Source organism: Hemitrygon akajei, unplaced genomic scaffold, assembly GCF_048418815.1.
Source record: "Hemitrygon akajei unplaced genomic scaffold, sHemAka1.3 Scf000080, whole genome shotgun sequence".
NCBI classification, from domain to species: Eukaryota; Metazoa; Chordata; class Chondrichthyes; order Myliobatiformes; family Dasyatidae; genus Hemitrygon; species Hemitrygon akajei.
Window position 1 is genome coordinate 1,645,811 of NW_027331966.1, and position 13,103 is coordinate 1,658,913.

Below are 13,103 nucleotides of genomic sequence, written 5' to 3' on the forward strand. Positions count from 1 at the left end.
TAAACTAGGGTCTGATTTTGCAAGTATATGGTATTGTGATAACGCATATGAAAAGCACGGACAATATCACTGCCGATTGTCTTTCCAGATGCTGAGCTTACAGTTTTAATAGTGAAGCACAATCTGGTATTTGTATACGATTCTACAAGATTCTACAATGTGTTACATAATAACCATACATGCATTATTTTATATACTGTAGCTTGCAGTTAAAAGAGAGCCAAAAAAATTTTGGGGGGGGAGGGGAAGTGTTATGAATCCCTAAGTTTCGTTTGCTGTGGACTGTCACTTTAAGAGAGTGCCTGAGTGAGGTGGGGACTAACAATGACGTCAGCCGCTGACTTTCTCAGCTCACTTTTGATTTTTACAGAGAGAGAGCTCAAGGAGGCGGGACTGTCTGACTTGCAGCTTGTTTACATTACTCGCAGTTTGTTTCGTTTTAAGCGAGGACACAGACACTCACAGTCAGAAGGACGCAAAGAAAGAGAACAAAAGCATTTGGACAAGGAAGCTAGTGGCCAAGGGTCACTATTTGGAACTCTCCTGTGCCCGCAAGGGCGGTTTGATTATCAATCCAGTGCACATCGAATGTGGATTTTGTTTGGGGAATCCTGTGGAGACCACTTACGTGTTAACCCTTGCCTGGGTATGTGGTGTGGCGATACACTTGAAGACGATATCTCCTAGGAAATCTGAAATTCAAACAACACAAACAAAATGCTGGTGGAACACAACAGGCCAGGCAGCATCTACAGGGAGAAGCGCTGCCGACGTTTCGGGCCGAGACTCTTCGTCAGGACAAACCAAAAGAAAAGATAGTAAGAGATTTGAAAGTAGTGGGCGGAGGGGAAATGCGAAATGATAGGAGAAGACTGGAGGGGGTGGGATGAAGCTAAAAGCTGGAAAGGTAATTGGTGAAAGTAATACAGTGCTGGAGAAGGGAAAGGATCATGGAACGGGAGGCCTCTGGAGAAAGAAATGGGGGGGGGCAGATTGAGAACAGGTAAACAACTAAATATGTCAGGGATAGGGTAAGAAGGGAAGGAGGAGCATTAACGGAAGTTAGACATTTTAATTTCACGTCCCATTCCCATTCTGATATGTCTATCCATGGCCTCCTCTATTGTCAAAATGAATCCAAACTCAGGTTGAAGGAGCAACACCTTATCTACCGGCTGGGTAGCCTCCAACCTGTTGCCATGAACATTGACTTCTCTAACTTCCGTTAATGCCCCTCCTCCCCTTCTTACCCCATCCCTGAAATATTTAGTTGTTTGCATGTTCTCCATCTCCCTCTGGTACACAAGTCAGTTCACACGAGGGAGAGGCCGTTCACCTTCTCCGACTGTGGGAAGGGATTCACTTGGTCATCTCAACTGAAGGTACATCAGAGAGTTCACACTGGGGAAAAGCCGATCACCTGCTCAGACTGTGGGAAGGGATTCACGGTCATCCGGCCTACTGGCACACCAACGAGTTCACATCGGGGAGCGGCCGTTCACCTGCTCAGACTGGGGGAAGGGATTCACGGTCATCCGACCTACTGGCACACCAACGAGTTCACACCGGGGACCGGCCGTTCACTGGCTCAGACTGGGGGAAGGGATTCTCGGTCATCCGACCTACTGGCACACCAACGGGTTCACATCGGGGAGCGGCCGTTCACCTGCTCAGACTGGGGGAAGGGATTCTCGGTCATCCGACCTACTGGCACACCAACGAGTTCACACCGGGGAGCGGCCGTTCACCTGCTCCGACTGTGGGAAGGGATTCGAATAATCCGCAGGAGTGGATTTTGTTTGGGCTATCCTGTGGAGATCACTTCTGTGTTAACCCTTGCTTGGGTATGTGGTGTGGCGATTCACTTGAAGACGATATCCCTAAAAGGAAACATGAGGTCATTTCAACTACGGGGACACCAGCGAATTCACATTGGGTAGAGTCTGATCACCTGCTCGGACTTTGGGAAGAGATTCTCTCAGCCAAATCAACCAAATGTGCATCACTGACTTTACACTGGGGAGAGGCTGTTCACCTACTGTGAATTTGGGAAGCGATTCGCTTATTCATCTAACCTTATGTAACCTTCGCTTCGGCTAGCAGCTTAATATAGGAGGTGATAGTCCCTCCCCACCCGGCCAAACTTAAGAAATCTCAATTGGGTGGATGCTGCGTGATGTGTTCCATGTTACAAATCAGTACTGTACACCGAAATAACAAACGGTACACAATATGTGATTAAACAATTGAGCTTTATAATTCTTACTTTGACTGAGGCAAAGATGTACAGTGTATCAGTAAAGTTTCCTGTAACATTTGACTTCATTGTGAAGTATTATCTTGCACCTTCTATCTCACTGAGTTTTCCAAGAATCAGTTTCTCTGAGCTAGAACGACAAGAGGTTTAATTGAATGCAGCACCTGGTGGGGTAAGAGTTTTAAACTACGATCATAGGGTATGGCAGGATAGATTCTAGCATTTTGTTACGAACAGTAACACTTTAGAAACAAACCAGCAGGAACAGACTGCACTCGAGTCTGGTTTTAGAAACATAGAAACATCGAAAATAGGTGTAGAAGTAGGCCATTCGGCGCTTCGAGCCTGCTCCGCCATTCAGTATGATCATGGCTGATCATCCAACTCAGAACCCTGTACCTGCTTTCTCTCCATACCCCCCGATCCCTTTAGCCACAAGGGCCATATCTAACTTCCTCAATTATAGCCAATGAACCGGCCTCAACTGTTTCCTGAGAAGCAGAGAATTCCACAGAATCACCACTCTCTGTGTGAAGAAGTTTTTCCTCATCTCGGTCCTAAAAGGCTTCTCCTTTATCCTGAAATTCTGACCCCTCATTCTGGACTTCCCCGACATCGGAAACAATCTTCCTGCATTTAGCCTGTACATTCCCTTTAGAATTTTATATGTTTCAATAAAATTCCCCCTCAATCTTCTAAATTCCAGTGAGTATAAGCCTAGTCGATCCAGTCTTTCTTTATATGAAAGTCCTGCCATACCAGTAATCAATCTGGTGAACCTTCTCTGTACTCCCTCTATGGCAAGAATGTCTTTTCTCAGATTAGGGGACCAAAACTGCACACAATATCCTAAGTGCGGTCTCACCAAGGCCTTGTACAGCGGCAGTAGAACCTCCCTGCTCCTGTCATTCAAATCCTTTTGCTATGAATGCCAACATACCATTTGCCTTTTTCACTGCCTGCTGTACCTGCATGCCCACCTTCAATGACTGGTGTACAATGACACACAGGTCTCGTTGCACCTCCCCTTTTCCTAATCGGCCACCGTTCAGATAATAATCTGTTTTCTTATTCTTGCAACCAAAGTGGATAACCTCACATTTATCCACATTCAGTTGCATCTGCCATGAATTTGCCCACTCACCTAACCAACCGAAGTCACCCTGCATCCTCTTACCATCCTCCTCACAGCTAACACCGCCGCCAGGCTTCGTGTCATCTTGAAACTTGAAGTTGCTGCACTTAATTTCCTCGTCTAAATCATTAAGATATATTGTAAACAACTGGGGTCCCAGCACTGAGCATTGCGGTACCCCACTAGTCCCTGCCTGCCGTTCTGAAAAGGTCCCGTTTACTCCCACTCTTTGCTTCCTGTCTGCCAACCAATTCTCTATCCACATCAATACCATACCCCAATACCGTGTGCTTTAAGTTTGCACACTAATCTCCTTGTGGGACCTTGTCAAAAGCCTTTTGAAAATCTAAATATAACACATCCACAGGCTCTCTCCTATCCACTCTACTAGTTACATCTTTAAAACATTCTATAAGATTCGTCAGACATGATTTTCCTTTCACAAATCCATGCTGACTTTGTCCGATGATTTCACCTCTTTCCAAATGTGTTGTTATCACATCTTTGAAAACCGACTCTAGCATTTTCCCCACCACCGACGTCAGACTCACCGGTCTATAATTCCTCGATTTTTCTCTCCCTCGTTTTTTAAAAAGTGGGGTTACATTAGCCACCCTCCAATCCTCAGGAACTAACCCAGAATCTAATGAGTTTTGAAAAATTATCACTACTGCATCCATTATTTCCTGGGCAATTTCCTTAAGCACTCTGGGATGCAGACCATCTGGCCCTGGGGATTTATCTGCATTTAATCCCTTCAATTTACCTAACACCACTTCCCTACTAACATGTATTTCCCTCAGTTCCTCCATCTCACTGGACCCTCGGTCCCTTACTATTTCCGGAAGACTATTTATGTCCTCCTTCGTGAAGACAGAACCAAAGTAGTTATTCAATTGGTCTGCCATGTCTTTGTTCCCTATGATCAATTCGCCTGTTTCTGACTGTAGAGGACCTACATTTGTCTTGACCAATCTTTTTCTTTTCACGTTTCTATAAAAGCTTTTACAGTCAGTTTTTATGCTCCCTGCTCGCTTTCTCTCATAATATTTTTTTCCCTTTCCTAATTAAGCCCGTTGTCCTCCTCTGCTGGTCTCTGAATTTCTCCCAGTCCTCAGGTGTGCCGCTTTTTTTTGCTAATTTATATGTTTCTTCTTTGGAATTGATACTATCCCTAATCTCCCTTGTCAGCCACGGGTGCACTACCTTCCCTGGTTTATTCATTTGCCAAACTGCGATGAATAATTGTTGTAGTACATCCATGCGATCTTTAAATGCTTGCCATTGTATATCCACCGTCAACACTTTAAGTACCATTTGCCAGTCTATCCTAGCTAATTCACGTCTCATACCTTCAAAGTTACCCTTCTTTAAGTTCAGATCCTTTGTTTCTGAATTAACTATGTCACTCTCCATCTTAATGAAGAATTCCACCATATTATGGTCACTCTTACCCAAGGGGCCTCGCACGACAAAATTGCTCACTAACCCTTCCTCATTGCTCAATACCCAATCTAGAATGGCCTGCTCTCTAGTTGGTTCCTCGATATGTTAGTTCAGAAAACCATCCCGCATAAATTCCAAGAAATCCTCTTCCTCGGCACCCTTACCAATTTGGTTCACCCAATCTATATGTAGATTGAAGTCACCCATTATAACTACTGTTCGTTTATTGCACGCATTTCTAATTTCTTGTTTAATGCCATCCCCAGCCTCACTGCTACTGTTGTCTACTGGCCTGTAGACAACTCTCACCAGCGTTTTCTGCCCCTTAGTGTTATGCAGCTCGACCCATATCGATTCCACATCCTCCAGGCTAATGTCCTTCCTTTCTATTGCGTTAATCCCCTCTCTAACCAGCAATGCTACTTCACCTTCTTTTCTTTCCTGTCTATCCCTCCTGAATACTGAATATCCCTGGATGTTGAGCTCCAATCCTCGGTCTGGAGCCATGTCTCTGTAATCCCAACTATATCATATTCATTAATAACTATCTGCACATTCAATTCATCCACCTTGTTACGAATGCTCCTCTCATTGACACACAAAGCCTTCAGGCTTGTTTTAACAACACTCTTAGCCCTTATACAATTATGTTGAAAAGTGGCTCTTTTTGCTTTTTGCCCTGGATTTTCCTACCTGCCATTTTTACTTTTCACCTTACTACTTTTTGCTTCTACCCTCATTTAACACACCTCTGTCCCTCTGCACTTGGTCCCATCCCCCTGCCACGTTAGTTTAAATCCTCCTGAACAGCAATAGCAAACGCTCCCCCTAGGACATTGGTTCCAGACCAGACCCGGTGCAGACCATCCTGTTTATACCGGTCCCACCTCCCCCTGAACTGGTTCCAATGCCCCAGAAATTTGAATCCCTCCCCCGTGCACCATTTTTCAAGCCACGTATTCCTCTGAAATATCCTCCTATGTCGGCTCTGACGAGCACGTTTTTGAAGTTAAAACCATTATCTTCATTAGTATCTACTTACAATATAGTAACTTAAGCAAGATATGTGTGTATATGTATGTGTAAATATAACTCCCAAACAATTGAGCTTGGTGGTGGGTTGGGGGGGGGCGTGGAGCAAGGCAGAGTCTTGAGATGGTAAAGTATGACAGTGTAGTTCATTCACGGAATAAGGGATGGGAGAGAGATATTTGTAATCCAGGGCAAATACTGAGAGATGGCGATTACGTTGAATTCCATAGGTTCCACGGTGGTAAAATGAGAGAACAGTCGCCGTAGATTTTATCCGTCGCCGTTCCAAATCCACATACGAATTATCACCGAAAGTGACTTGTCACAGGGATCAACAATACACACAAAATGCTGGTGTAACACAGCAGACCAGGCAGCATCTATAGGGAGAATCGCTGTCGTAGTTTCGGGCTGAGACCCTTCGTCAGGACTAACCTAAAGGAAAAATAGTAAGAGATTTGAAGGTCGTGGGGGGAGGGGGAAATGAGAAATGATAGGAGAAGTCCGGAGGAGATGGGATGAAGCGAAGAGCTGGAAAGGTGATTGGCGAAAGTGATACAGAGCTGGAGAAGGGGAAGGATCATGGGACCGGAGGCCTCGGGAGTAAGAAAGGAGGTTGGGGGGGGGGGGACACCAGAGGTAGATGGAGAACAGGCAAAGAAATAAATATATCTGGGATGGGGTAAGAAGGGAAAGAGGGGCATTAACGGAATTAGAGAGGTCAATGTTCATGCCATCAGGTTGGAGGCTACCCAGTCGATTATAAGGTGTTGCTCCTCCAACCTGAGTTTGGATTCATTTTGACAATTGAGGAGGTCATGGATAGACATATCAGAATGGGAATGGGACGTGTAATTAAAATGTCTAACTTCTGATAATGTCCCTCCTCCCCTTCTTACCCCATCTGTGACATGTTTAGTTGTTTACCTGTTCTCCATCTAACCGCCCCCCCCCCCTTTCTTTCTCTCGAATCCTCCCGTCCCATGATCCTTTCCCTTCTCCAGCTCTGTATCACTTTCGCCAATCACCTTTCCAGCTCTTAGCTTCATCCCACCCCCTCCGGTACTCTCCTATCATTTCGCAATTCCCCTCCCCCCACTACTTTCAAATCTCTTACTATCTTACCTTTCGGTTAGTCATGACGAAGGGTCTCGGCCCGAAACGTTGACAGCGCTTCTCCCTATAGATGCTGCCTCGCCTGCTGTGTTCCACCAGCATTTTGTGTGTGTTGTTGTTTGAATTTCAGATTTCCTCGTGTGTGTCACAGGGATATCGTCTTCAAGTGAATCGCCACACCACATACCCAGGCAAGGGTTAACACGTAAGTGATCACCACAGGATTCCCCAAACAAAATCCACTCCTGTGGATTATTCGTGGTGACAGCCACACATTCGATGTGCACTGGATCGATAATCAAACCACCCTTGTGGGCACAGGAGAGTTCCAAACAGTGACCCTTGGCCATTAGCTTCCTTGTCCAAATCCTTTTGTTCTCTTTCTTTGCGTCCTTCTGACTGTGAGTGTCTGTGTCCTCGCTTAAAACGAAACAAACTGCGAGTAATGTAAACAAGCTGCAAGTCAGACAGTCCCGCCTCCTTGAGCTCTCTCTCTCTCTAAAAATCAAAAGTGAGCTGAGAAAGTCATTGTTTGTCCCCACCTCACTCAGGCACTCTCTTAAAGTGACAGTCCACAGCAAACGATACCGAGAGATACATAACACTTCGCCCCCCACAAAGGAAATTTATTTCTGAACTAAAAGAGAAAAATTTTAACTGCAAGCTACAGTATGTAAAATAATGCATGTATGATTATCATGTAACACATTGCAGAATCGTATGCAAATACCAGATTCTGCTTCACTATTAAAACTGTAAGCTTCCATCTGGAAAGACAATCGGCAATGATATTGTCCGTGCTTTTCATATGCATTATCACAATACCATATTATTGCAAAATCAGACACTAGTTTAACAATCATCTGGTTTTGCCCTTTACCTTAATCAAAAACACCAACAGATTATGATCAGTATAAACTACAAGAGGTTTCTTCTCAGAACAAACATCAACATCAAAATGCCGCAAGGCCAAGATGAGTTACAACAACTCTTTCTCTAAGAACCATAGAACATTACAGCACAGAAACAGGCCTTTTGGCCCTTCTTGGCTGTGCCGAACTAGTTTTCTGTCTCGTCCCACTCACCTGCACCTGGGTCATATCCCTCCAAGCCCCTCTCATCCATATATCTGTCCAAGATTTTCTTAAATGTCAAAAGTGAGCCGGCTAAGGTGGAATAATTTCTTTGATGCTCATTGAATTCTCTCGAAAAGTAAGCTACAGGATATTCAATATCACTATCATCTTTCTGTAATAACACTGCCCCAGCAGCTTCATCACTGGCATCCACAGCTATAGAAAATGGCTTTGTAAAGTCAGGTGCCCTGAGCACATGTTAATGACATAAAAATGGCTTTCAATCGATCAAATGCCTCCTGACAAGGCTCGGTACAAAGAAACTTTTGACCCCGCTTCAGGACATTAGTCAGAGGAAGAGAGATATCAGTAAAGTTCTTGCTGAACTTTATCCAACCATTCCCAGAAACCTTCTAAGAGCCTTCTTACCAGTCGGAATAGGAACTTCAGAAATTGCCTGGACTTTTGCCTGAACAGGAGCCAACTTGCTTTGACCTACAACATAGCCAAGATAAGTCACAGTGGCATGACAAAATTCACTCTTAGCTAAATGTAAGGCTGGCCTGGGAAAGCCTGTCAAACAGCTTCTCTACTGCAGAGATATGCTCTTCCCAAGTGTCATACCCTGTGACTAAGTCATCAATATAGGCATCTGTGTGTTCCAACCCTCGAATTACAGAATCAAACGTTCTCTGAAATGATCCTGGACAATTTTTCCATTCCAAACGGCAAAACATTGTATTCATACAACCCAGAAGGTATCACAAACGCAGAAATTTCTCTACCTCTGTCCATCAATGGAACACACCAAAACCCTTTCAACTAATCAATCTTTGTTGGAAATTTAGCTTTTCCAGCTTTATCGATACAATCATCCACCCTAGGGATAGGATAGGCATCTGTTTTTGTTGCTGCATTTACCAGCATATTTTCAAATTCTTGCTCAGTCAATTTACTCTTTTCTACTTTCATACGATATTGGTGTTGTTTAATCGGTTTGGTTTGACCAATATCTACATCATGTACTACGACCGTGGTTTGCTTGGGAACATCAGGAAATAAATCTTTAAACTTCAGAATTAATTCCTTCAGCTGTTGTTGCTCTGGCTGCAAATGACCCAGCTTGTTATCATTTTTTTTTCCCAGAACAACCGAGTTCATTAGCCTAACTGGGGCCACGTTTGGCTTGTGAAAAGTCTCAGACAAGACAATTGTTTTATTCTCAGGGTTACCAGATTCATATGTTTTGACAGCAACACTCACAGATGGTGCCTGTTTGTCAAAATAAGGCTTTATCATATTTCTGTGTACAACCTGTGTTAGTTTACGTCAGTCGGGTGTTTTAATAACATAATTTACAACGTTAATTTGAGAGCCTATTTCATACGGTCCATTGAGTTTCACCTGGAGTGGATTCGTCAACATTGGAGATAAAATAAGATAAGATAAGATATCCCCCACCTGGTATTTTCGTTCGCAAGCCCGCTTATCAAACCAACACTTCAGTTTTTTTGGAGAAATGTTTAAGTTTTGTCTCACTAGACTACACGCTTGGTGTAGTTTTTATTGAACTTCAAAACATAGTCTAACAAGTTAACATGTACATCCCCATCAATCCACTGTTCCTTTAACAAGTCAAAGGTCCCCTCAGTCTACAACCAAATAGTTCAAGTGAACTAAAGCCCAGTGATCCTGTACTGACTCTTACTGAGAACAAAAGCAAATATATTTCTTCATCCCAGTCTTTCCATTTTCAACACACTATGTCTTAATCATTGTTTTGAGTGTAGAATGAAAACTTTCTGCAGCCCTTGTGATTCCAGATGGTACGCAGATGATGTTATTTGTTCAGCTCCTAGTTCATAAAATACCTACTGAAATAATCCAGGTGTAAAATTACTTTCTTGATCAGACTGGATTTCTTTAGGCAATCCAGAAAAAGTGAAAAAAAAACTTGGTAAGAACTTTCGCTACAGTTTTAGCTTTAATATTTCTGAAAGGTATTGCCTCTGGGAATCTGGATGCAGTATACATAATACTTTGTAGTTACTGATGGCCAGGTTTAGGCTTCGGCAATGGGTCAACACAATCCACTATAACTTTAGAAAAGGGTTCACCGAATGCAGGTACAGGCCACTGGGGTGACCTGGTGGGGTTTACCCACAAATGGACAAGTGTGACAGGTTTGCAAAAGGTCACATCTTTCCTGAAATTAAGCAAGTAAAATTATTTCATAAACCTGTTTACAGTTATATTCACTCGAAAATGGCCACCTAAGGGCATACTGTGGGCCAAAGTTCAAATTTAAGTCCTATAAACTTTAGGAACTACAACTTGGTGAACAATTGCCCATTCCTCACTCTCTGGTATAGCAGGTGGCCTCCACTTCCTCATTAGCAATCCATCCTTGAGATAATACCCTACTGGCACTTTCTTAATCTCATCATCTGAGAGATCTGTTTCTTTTAAAGCTTCAGTCTCACGGTCTCGGTTCTGTTCTGCTATAAACTCTTTCCTAGACAGGGATAAATCTTTTTCATCAAACTTGCCACCTGAATCCTGTTGAAACAATGAAGGCAGAAAAGTCCCTGACAAGTCATCATAACCTGAATCCCGATTTTGGCTATCATGGGTATCAGAATCATGCTGCACAGAACCGTCTGCGTCGGCAGACTTTTTAGCCATACATTGAGTTACTGCGCAGGAAGGATAAATGTTAAAATCCATCTGTGTGTCGTCAGTGGTTGGCTTAGTTGTCAACTACACTGCAGGAACTACTTTAACATCTGCCAGGTCATTCCCTAACAGCAAAGTAACATCTTCCACCGGTAAACTGGAGCACAATCCGATTTTAACAGGTCCCAACCCTGACTGTAAAGTTACCTTGTACAATGGAACAGAAACCACACCGCCCCCAATGCCTTTAATAAGATTTACCTCACCTGTTTCAGTCTCATCACCAAACTTTGGAATGCTGTCTCATATAAGTGACTGAGAAGCCCCTGTATCTCAAACAATTTTCAGTGGTACCGGGGTTGATCATTCCTTTAATAATACAATCCCATCTGACATAAAATGATCGAATCTCATCTTAACTGGGTCACACCTCTCAAACCCTTATCTGAACCTCAACAGGATGTTCAGAACCCTGTGGGTTGACAGGTGCTTCAACAGACTGATCACAGGCATTCGGGACTGCCTCCTTTTCCTTTTTCCTTAACTGAGCCTCAACAGAATGTCAGAACTTTATAAGTTAAAGCAAACTTATCTGCTAATCCAGCAGACTCCTGCAAAGTGGCAGCATCCTTTTCATCTAAATATCTCTTTATATCATCAGGCACGCACCCTCTGAATTCTTCAATTAAAACCAACTCTTTCTAACTGTTCAAATTATCATTTATATTTTTATTTATGCACCAGCGGTCAAAACACACAAACTTCTCATAAGCAGGTTCCATATAAGTCTGGTTCACAGACGTCCTCAAATTTCTAAACTTTTGCCTGTATGATTCTGGGAAAAACTCGTACTCTTTGAGCACAGCCTGTTACACTATGTCATAATCAGCGGCTTCATCAACTGTCAAAGCGGAATAGGCTTGCTGAGCCTTCCCCTTAATTACACTTTGTAAGAGAATAGGCCAACCCTCTTTTGGCCACTTTAAACTTTAAACAACCTTCTCAAAATGCTGAAAGTATTTATCAACCTCTGCTTCGTCAAATAGAGATACCAATGAAACTTCCCGAATGGCCTTAAACTTATCACCAGAGTCTAACACTCGACCCACTCTTTCTTTTCCAGGTCGAACAGCCTCTGCCTTTCTGCTTCCTCCCTCTGTTTTTCTGCCTTTATAGCCTCAAACTGCCTCTGCCTTTCCGCAGCCTCCATCTTTAATTTTTCTCAGTTGTACTGGAGCTCAAGCTCACTAGGTTTACTTTCAGGAAACACCTCCAACTCCTCCACTTTAAACACACCCTCAGATATATAATGTTCAGCTATTACACTCTGCATCTGTTATTGTTGATTTCCCCTTGGTAAGTTTTAACCTTTTAACTTTTTAGCAATAATTAACAACTCAATCCTTCTGGGGTCCTCCAATGCCTCAGAGGCTGGCATTTCGAGACATCTATCAACATCCATTGCTACTGATTTTCCACACAAAAATAAATCAAAAGGAATTTCCCCAATGAAATCGATAATTAATGATACGCCCCCAAATCTGTTAATATCCCGGACGCAGGCCCAATTTTGTTATGAATTTTAACACTTTAGAAACGAACAGCAGCAATAGGCTACACCTGGAGTCTGTTTTGATGTTAAAACTATCTTTATTAGAATCTACATATTATATAGTAACTGAAACAAGATAAACAAAAGTGTTATGTGTGTATATATGTGTGTAAATATAACTCCTGGACTATTGATCTCGGGGGAAACAAGGCTTGGAGTCTTGAGATGGCAAAGTATGAAAGTTCAGGTGATGAGAGAGATATTTTTAATCCAGCGTAAATGTTGAGAGAAGGCAATTATGTCGAATTCCACAGGTTTCATGGTGGTAAAACGAGACAACAGTTGCTGTAGATTTTATCCGTCATCATTCCAAATCCACATACGAAATATCACGGAAAGTGACTTGTCACAAGTGGTATCGTCTTCAAGTGAATTACCCCACCACACCCAGGCAAGGGTTAACACATTAGTGGTCTTCACAGGATACTCCAAATCAGATCCACTCCTACGGATCAAACGAGGTGACAACCACACATTTGAGTACGCTGAATCGATAATTAACCCACCCTTGTGGGCATAGGAAAATTGCAATCAGTGACCCTTGGCCACTAGTTCCCTGGTTTTGATCCTTCCATTTTACCTACTTCGTCTCTGTCTGACTCTGAATGTCTGTGTCCTCGGTTAAATCTAAACAAGCGGCACGGATGTAAACAAGCTGCAAGTCAAACTGATTTAACTTTTTAATTTCTCTCTCTTAAACTGGCAGTCCACAGCAAACGAAATCTAGGGATTTATAACAACGGCAACTCCCCA

General features: G+C 43.0%; 1 pseudogene; it reads left to right on the forward strand.

Moving 5' to 3' along the window:
- Positions 1-13,077, forward strand: part of LOC140722553 (uncharacterized) — a 36,599-nt pseudogene extending 23,522 nt beyond the window's left edge.
- Positions 13,078-13,103: the final 26 nt, after the last annotated feature.